Here is a 9,846-nt window from a genome sequence, read left to right as displayed (position 1 = left end):
TAAGGCTGTCCCCTCGTGCTAGCCACCCCCATCCGCGGGAGAAGGCTCTCGCTGTCCACCCTATCTAACCCTCTGATCATTTTGTATGCCTCTATTAAGTCACCTCTTAACCTTCTTCTCTCTAACGAAAACAACCTCAAGTCCATCAGCCTTTCCTCATAAGATTTTCCCTCCATGCCAGGCAACATCCTGGTAAATCTCCTCTGCACCCGTTCCAAAGCTTCCACGTCCTTCCTATAATGAGGCGACCAGAACTGTACGCAATACTCCAAATGCGGCCGTACCAGAGTTTTGTACAACTGCAACATGACCTCATGGCTCCGGAACTCAATCCCTCTACCAATAAAGGCCAACACACCATAGGCCTTCTTCACAACCCTATCAACCTGGGTGGCAACTTTCAGGGATCTATGTACATGGACACCGAGATCCCTCTGCTCATCCACACTAGCAAGAATTTTACCATTAGCCAAATATTCCGCATTCCTGTTATTCTTTCCAAAGTGAATCACCTCACACTTCTCCACATTAAACTCCATTTGCCACCTCTCAGCCCAGCTCTGCAGCTTATCTATGTCCCTCTGTAACCTTCAACATCCTTCCGCACTGTCTACAACTCCACCGACTTTAGTGTCGTCTGCAAATTTACTCACCCATCCTTCTGCGCCCTCCTCTAGGACATTTATAAAAATGACAAACAGCAACGGCCCCAGAACAGATCCTTGTGGTACGCCACTCGTAACTGAACTCCATTCTGAACATTTCCCATCAACTACCACTCTCTGTCTTCTTTCAACTAGCCAATTTCTGATCCACATCTCTAAATCACCCTCAATCCCCAGCCTCCGTATTTTCTGCAATAGCCGACCGTGGGGAACCTTATCAAACGCTTTACTGAAATTCATATACACCACATCAACTGCTCTACCCTCGTCTACCTGTTCAGTCACCTTCTCAAAGAACTCGATAAGGTTTGTGAGGCATGGCCTTCACAAAATCATGCTGACTATCAATAATCATATTATTCCAATCTAGATGATTATAAATCGTATCTTTTATAATCCTCTCCAAGACCTTACCCACCACAGACGTTAGGCTCACCGGCCTATAGTTACCGGGGTTATCTCTACTCCCCTTCTTGAACAAAGGGACCACATTTGCTATCCTCCAGTCCTCTGGCACTATTCCTGTAGCCAATGATGACCTAAAAATCAAAGCCAAAGGCTCAGCAATCTCTTCCCTGGCTTCCCAGAGAATCCTAGGATAAATCCCATCCGGCCCCGGGGACTTATCTATTTTCACCTTGTCCAGAATTGCCAACACTTCTTCCCTACGCACCTCAATGCCATCTATTCTAATAGCCTGGGTCTCAGCATTCTCCTCCACAATATTATCTTTTTCTTGAGTGAATACTGACAAAAAGTATTCATTTAGTATCTCGCTTATCTCCTCAGCCTCCACACACAACTTCCCACCACTGTCCTTGACTGGCCCTACTCTTACCCTAGTCATTCTTTTATTCCTGACATACCTATAGAAAGCTTTTGGGTTTTCCTTGATCCTACCTGCCAAAGACTTCTCATGTCCCCTCCTTGCTCGTCTCAGCTCTCTCTTTAGATCCTTCCTCGCTTCCTTGTAACTATCAAGCGCCCCAACTGAAACTTCATGCCTCATCTTCACATAGGCCTCCTTCTTCCTCTTAACAAGAGGTTCCACTTCTTTGGTAAACCACGGTTCCCTCGCTCGACCCCTTCCTCCCTGCCTGACTGGTACGTACTTATCAAGAACATGCAATAGCTGTTCCTTGAACAAGCTCCACATATCCAGTGTGCCCAACCCTTGCAGCCTACTTCTCCAACCAACACATCCTAAGTCATGTCTAATGGCATCATAATTGCCCTTCCCCCAGCTATAACTCTTGCCCTGCGGGGTATACTTATCCCTTTCCATCACTAACGTAAAGGTCACCGAATTGTGGTCACTGTTTCCAAAGTGCTCACCTACCTCCAGATCTAACACCTGGCCTGGTTCATTACCCAAAACCAAATCCAATGTGGCCTCGCCTCTTGTTGGCCTGTCAACATATTGTGTCAGGAAACCCTCCTGCACACATTGTACAAAGAACGACCCATCTAATGTACTCGAACTATATCTTTTCCAGTCAATATTTGGAAAGTTAAAGTCTCCCATAACAACTACCCTGTTACTTTCGCTCTTTTCCAGAATCATCTTCGCCATCCTTTCCTCTACATCCCTAGAACTATTAGGTGGCCTATAGAAATCTCCCAACAGGGTGACCTCTCCTTTCCTGTTTCTAACCTCAGCCCATACTACCTCAGAAGAAGAGTCCCCATCTAGCATCCTTTCCGCCACCGTAATACTGTCCTTGACTAGCAGCGCCGCACCTCCCCCTCTTTTGCCCCCTTCTCTGAGCTTACTAAAACACCTAAACCCCGGAACCTGCAACAACCATTCCTGTCCCTGCTCTATCCATGTCTCTGAAATGGCCACAACGTCGAAGTCCCAGGTACCCACCCATGCTGCCAGTTCCCCTACCTTATTTCATATACTCCTGGCATTGAAGTAGACACACTTCAAACCACCTACCTGAACACTGGCACCCTCCTGCGAAGTCAAATCTGTGCTCCTGACCTCTATACTCTCAATCTCCCGTACCCCAAAACTACAATCCAGGTTCCCATGAGGGCAGAGTTGGCTGGAATGGACTGGGGAAGGAAAGATGTTGATCAGCAATGGCAGATGTTTCTGAAAATAGTTCATGACTCACAACAAATTCTCAATGAGGAAGAAGGATTCTAGGAAGGGAATAAATCAACCATGGATAATGAAATGAAATGAAAATCGCTTATTGTCACGAGTAGGCTTCAATGAAGTTACTGTGAAAAGCCCCTAGTCGCCATATTCCGGCGGCGCCTGTTCGGGGAGGCTGGTACGGGAATAACCAAGGACAATCAAGGAAGTGAAGGATAGTATTAAACTGAAATTAAAAATGCATATTGTGGCAAAGATTAGTGGTAAACCAGAGGATTGGGAAAGTTTTAAAAACAAAAAAAATGACTATAAAAATAAAGAGAGAGGAGATAAACTTTGAGAGTAAACTTGCAAGTAATAGCACAACAGACAGCAATCATTTCATTAAATATGTAAAAAGTAAGAGAAAGGAGAAAAGGAAAATAGGCCCCTTAGAGAATGAGATTGGGGAAATGACAATGGGAAACCAGGAAAAGGCAGGGTAGTTAAACTAATAATTTGTTTTCTTGGTGGAAGACACTAATAACATTCCAAAACTAAATAATCAAGGGGCAGAAGGGGGAGAGGGGAGGAAATAATTGCAATAACAATCACCAGGGAAAATAATGGAGCTTAAGGTTGTAGCCGACCATTAAAGGCCTGATAGAAATTTGCCAAGCAAAGAAAGGACACTACTATGGCCTGATGGGAAATGTGGCTAAATAACTTCAGGACTATAGTCAGCAGAACTAATGACTTTAGGCTGTGAGTATGTGATTAACACAACCTGCAAGTAACCTGTATAATTTACCGCAAATGTCTTTGATTTTATGATTGGCCATAAAGAGTCAGCAGAATACTGGACAACAAATGTCTTCAAGGGAAAGACTGACCATGATGAATTAACAGGATGGAAAGCAACACATGTTCCTGCTAATAAACTTAACCTAATCAATCAAGTGGGCAGAAAGAGGGAGGGAAGTATTTAAATAATCAAGGACAACTGGCCCCAAGATCAGGCATCCTGCAATAAACTAATTTGAACAATATACCCCTTGTGTGCCATGATCCTGAGAAGAAATATGACCCCTGAGTGAGTCACGACTCTTTGAACATTCGTGACCAGAAAAGATAGTAATTGATTTGTGTTGCTCTGTGAGCATGTGTCTGGAAGAATGAGATCAGTGCCAGCGAAATCCAAATAAGAAGGAGAGACCAAGAGATTTCATCAGTGCAGCCTCAAGGAACAACATTGCTGAAGGAAGAGGCCTCAAACCTCAACCTTGAAGATGGTGTCTGATCCCGACATGTGCTTGACTAGCCTGAGTGGATAGTGATGCCCCACACAGGTCCATTAGATAAGTATTAGCAGTTAAAATCTATGCTTGTAAACCTATAGTGGTGGACTGAGAGGAGAATAGAAACATTTACATGTGTGATAAAGTGTAAGGGAATCAGTCTTGTAGCAGTCATAAATATTTAAGTTATTTTATATTTTCTTAATGAAGACATGATTTGAATTAAAGATAAAGTTATTGGTCGGGATTCTCCCTCCATTCTCTGTTGTGGCGTACCCTCGCCAGCAGCGGGATTCTCCATCGCGGCAGCCGGGCAATGGGTGATAACGAGGATAAAGGGGAACTGGTAGATGTAATATTCTTGGATTTACAAAAAGTGTTTGTGGCGATATGCCTGTGAGCAATATCATAGATGGCTGGTGGTGCAAACTCCAACCAGCAGGTTATGGTACAGATACACTACGTGGTCTCAAGACAGTGGTCATGTGACAAGGCACACCAATATAAGTGGTGGCACTTCAGAAGTTGGTTATAAGACAAGAGGACAGACGTGCACTAGGGGTAGTTCCAGAGGAGTACAAAGAAACTCCATGATAACTTGCTCTGTAACAGATCATTATCTTCATAGAATTTACAGTGCAGAAGAAGGCCATTCGGCCCATTGGATCTGCAACGGCCCTTGGAAAGAGCACCCTACTTAAGCCTCCAGCCTATCCCTGTAGCCCAGTAACCCCACCTAGCCTTTTGGAAACTACGGGACAATTTTAGCATGGCCAATCCACCTAACCTGCACATCTTTGGACTGTGGGAGGAAACTTGAGCACCCGGAGGAAACCCATGCAGACGTGGGGAGAAAATCTTACCATGTGTCATTTCCCAGCCAGGGGCTGGTTTAGCTCACTCAGCTAAATCACTGGCTTTTAAAGCAGACCAAGCAGGCCAGCAGCACGGTTCGATTCCCGTACCAGCCTCCCCGGACAGGCACCGGAAGGTGGCGACTAGGGGCTTTTCACAGTAACTTCATTGAAGCCTACTCGTCACAATAAGCGATTTTCATTTCATTTTCATTTTTCATTTTCAATAAAGATACTGGTTTGGACAAGTCTCACGTCGTTTGGTAGATTCCTTGTTAGACATCGAACACAACAGTGTTGATAAGGTACCATGCAAAAGGCTACTTAATAACATAAGAGCCCACGGTGTTAGGGGTAGAATATTTGCATGGATAGAGGATAGAAGACAGAGAGTGGGACAAGAGGAGCATTTCCAGGATGACAACCTATAACCAGTGGAGTGTCACAGGGATCAATGCTGGGGCAACATTTATTTACAATATATGTTAATGACGTGGACGAGGGAAGCGAATATCCTATTGCCAAGTCTGCGGATGACACAAAAATAGATGAGAAGGCAAGTGGCGATGATTATCTACAGATAGATCATTTATAATAGATAGATTAGGTAAGTGGGCAAAAAATTTGGCATATGGTATATAATATAGGAAAATGTGAAATTATCCACTTTGGTAGGAAGAATAAAGAAGCTGAGAATTATTTAAATGGAGAAATATTGTAGAAAACTGCAGCACAAAGGGATTTGGAGTCCTCGTACATAATTCACAAAAGGCTAGCATGCAAGCTCAGCAGGTAATAGGGAAGGCAAATGGAATGTTAGCCTTCAATGGGAATGAAGTATAAAAATAGGGAGTCCTGCTAAAACTATACAAAGCACTAGTTAGACTACACCTGGAATGCTGTGAACAGTTTTGGTTCCCTTATCTAAGGAAAGATATACCGGCATTGGAGGCAGTCCAGAGAAGGTTCACTAGGTTGATCCCGGGTAGTGAGGAATTTTTGAATGAGGAGAGGTTGACTAGGCTGGCCGTGTACTCATTGGAGTTCAGAAGAATGAGATGTGACTTTATTGAGATATATAGGATTCTCAGGGGCTTGACAGGGTAGATACTGAGAGGATGTTTCCCTTTGTGGGAGAGTCTAGGACCAGAGGGCATAATCTCAGGTTAAGGGGCTGCCCACAGAGATGAGGAGGAATTTTGTCTCTCAGAGGGTAATGAATCTGTGGAATTCTTTACTGCAGAGAGGTGTGGAGGCTGGGGCATTAAGTTTATTCAAGAATGAGATAGATAGACTTTTAATCAGTAAGAGAGTCAAGGGTTATGGAAATAAGGCAGGAAGGTGGAGTTAAGGCTTATATCAGATCAGCCATGATCTCATTGAATGGAGGAGCAGACTATCCTCGATGAGCCGCCATACGAGGGGGTCAAATTGACGCAGAGCCGTGTGCTCTGTACAGGCGGCCCTCAGAGGGGGTAAAATTGAAGGGGTCACAGAGCCATGTGCCCTGTTCGGGTGGCCAGCAAGGGCGATTGAGAAATGCTCCTCTGTCTGTGGACCATGGCGTAAGAGGCTGAGGAGGTAAAAGCCGACCAGGCAGACTTAAGTTTGTGATCGAATGGGGAGTGGAAGGTACAATGTCCTATTTCTTTGCCCAAAAGCATCCTAATTGATAAAACATAAAAATAGGGGCGGGATTTTCCATTTCAGAGACCCCTGGCGGGTTTCTCCATCCCGCCGCACCAGATTCTCCGCCGGCTGGTCAATGGGGTTTCCCATTGTGGAGCATCCCCACGACATCGGGAACCCGATGCTGCCGGCAAAAAGGAGAATCCCAACGGCGGAGAATTCAGCCCTAAGTGTTGACGCTGAGACAGATTCAGTGGACATCTACGACAGCAGTATTGGCGCTGGTCTCGGAGCAATTCAGGAGTTGTTAATGGGCTAGCACCGGTGCCATGTGGGACTCAAGCCATTCCAATGAAAAACGGTGCGGGATTCATCGGGGTCGGGGTTGACACTCAAGAGGCTGACAAGCTGCAGCCCCACATTAGCACTACACTCCCAGCCAACAAGATGGCAGTGGTTGCGCTGGAGCGCGCCGATCCCGTTGATGGGTCAGCTGGTACCTGGGGGAGTTCCCTGGGAGGACACACATACAACCTGTGGCACTGAGTTCACAGTGGGCAGTCAGCGATGTGTGTAGCCGCATGGCTGCCTTTCAGGCTGTGGTAATAGTGTTCTGTGCCCATCCACCACAACCTCATGGTCCACCTACTGGCCTCCCTTCCCGCCTCCGGCTAGCGGCTGTGGTGAATGTAATATATATGATATGATAATTCACACTATCTTTGTAAGTGCAGTAGCGTTATCCAACCACTAGGGGGAGTAGCTCTGGGAGTACTCAGGAACTTGTACTGGGCTCCAACCTTGGCTCCGCCCACAACTCTTCCCCCTAGTGCTGCTGTATAAATACCCTTGTCCAGAGTCAGCCTGAGTTCACTAAGAGTTCATCAACGGGTAACAGGCTGGCTCTGAAGTAAGTCGATTAAAGCCTAGATTCATATCGAAAACACGTGTCTGGTGAATTGATGGTTCCATCAGCGGCACAACTGTCAACACGCTATAGCGATGTTGGACACTTACCTCCTCTCTCTTCCTCAGCAGCTTGTTTTCCGAATTTTAAAACCACAACTGAAACTTGCCTTCGGAAATTCCTCCCGGCAGAGGTGGAACATCATGGAGGCCCCGGAGAATACATGGTCAGGCCCGCTAATGATTTGGCAATGGCGTTTACTGCGGAGTCAAATGCATTGACGCCACCGTGTCGGCACCGGGCGTGGGGGGCATTTACAGAGGTGCAGGTGGGCCCCATCAGTGGTGAATAGTTACTCCAAAGACAGAGAAAGTCTCTGGGCTTTACTTTGTTAAAGCACTCACAGTTTTGGTTACATGTTACAGGTTGACTGACTGTGGGGAAATTCCACTTGTCTGAAAAAAATTCAGGCTACTTGTTTGGTGTCTGGTGGAATGATTCGTACATCGACAACACCTGAAGGGTAGGTGGTCCAACAAGCCATGCAGAGAGCTGCGTAGATTGCTCAAGATTATGTCAGAGATCAGACCCATAAGGGAGGATTACAGGTGAACCTAGCTACCCAGACCGCCACCAGACTGAAACAATCAGGGACACACCATTGGTGGGATTTACCTATCCAAGAACGGCAGGAAATTGTTTAACTAGTTGGTGGGAAAGAACCAGGATCAGGATGACAACTGCCACGGGAATAATACTCTTATGGACAACCATTCTGTGCTGCCTGCAACGTAAAAAGCATAAGACCCCAGTCACATCCCATCATGTACCTATGGCACCTTTGCAAGTGGAAAAGGGGGAAGGATTAGCAGCTGACATTTACAGCAGGGTAGTTTAGGATATCTCCCCGTATCCCAAGGACTGGCCAGTATTCTCAACACCAAATTAGCCCGTTTGGGCAGACAAGAGGGTCTGAAGAGGACAATTTAGACATCCTTAGATACAAGATACTAATTTGCTGCTTCATGTCCAAAAACATTAGATGGGATTACTGGGTAACGTGAATAGGGTGGAGGCATGGGCTAAAGTAGGGTGCTTTGTCCAAGGGCCGGTGCAAATTTGATGGGCAGAACGGCCTCCTTCTGTAGGGATTCTATGATTCTATCCTGCAACAGCTCCACCATTTTCCTGGGCTAGTTGAATTCTTCAATCAGGACTATGGAATTGCCAAGTGTAACAGAAATTACAAGGGGCTTGGATTCTCTGTCTGAGAGACTAAATCCACACGCCGGCGTGAAAACAGTGGTGTTGTGTGCCAGGAAAACTGAGGCAAAACAGCCACTGCTTTGTCGTATTGCTGGGGGCTAACAGGGTGTCAGCGTCGAGCTCCCAGCTCTAGCTGCCGATACGGCCCTGAGCATTTCCGGGTCGGTGGCCGCGCATGCGCACAGTGGTGGCCTTCAGCGGCTGCGCCGTGCTTCATGGCGGACCCGGACCGCAAAAATAGTACCCCCCTTCGGCTGCTCACGCATCCCGGACTGCCTGCCCACAGTGCCCCAACCCTGAATGAAACCCCCTTGCCCGCAGATCGGCCCTCCCCCAACTGTGGCAGTGCCAGACTGAGTCCACAGCCTCCACGCTCAGTTCCTGACGGGTGAGACCACATGTGTCCCACGCCGTTGAGAATCCGGCCGGTCAGGAACGGAGAATCGCGAAAGTGGCGCCGCCCCCGAATTTGCCGTCATCGGGGATTCTCTGACCCCCTCGTCGAACGCGATTCCAGCATCGGGGAGCGGAGAATCCAGCCCAAGGACACAGTCAGAAGGAGTCTCCATTTCTGAGACTAAATGTTGATGCCAACACTGAATCCGTGGACTTTTACGACAGAAAAATGGCTATCTGGGTGCAGCCATACTCCAGGTGTGACTTCACCAAGACCCTAAATAATTGAAACAAGACATCCCTGTTCCTGTACTCGAATCTTCTGGCTATGAAGGCCATCTTTGCTGCCTGCTGCACCTGCATGCTTACTTTCAGTGATGGGTGTACAAAAATACACAGGTCTCAATCTATAATAAACTGGGTTCCTGTTTATGCTACCAAACTGGATAACCTCACATTTATGCCATGCATCAGCCCACTCACTCAGCTTGTACAAATCACACTGAAGCAACTCTGCATCCTTTTCACAGCTCACCCTCCCACCCAGCTTTGTGTTATCTGCAAATCTGGAGATATTACATTTTCTGTTCCTTCATCCAAATCATTAATATATATTGTGAATAGCTGAGATCCTAGCACTAATCGCTACGATACGTCGCTAGTCACTGCCTGTCATTTAGAAACAGACTCACTTTTTCCTCCTCTTTGTTTCCTGCCTGCCAACCAGTTTTCTATCCATCTCTAC

This window comes from Scyliorhinus canicula, chromosome 13 (genome assembly GCF_902713615.1).
Source record: "Scyliorhinus canicula chromosome 13, sScyCan1.1, whole genome shotgun sequence".
NCBI lineage: Eukaryota > Metazoa > Chordata > Chondrichthyes > Carcharhiniformes > Scyliorhinidae > Scyliorhinus > Scyliorhinus canicula.
This window is presented reverse-complemented; position numbering follows the sequence as displayed.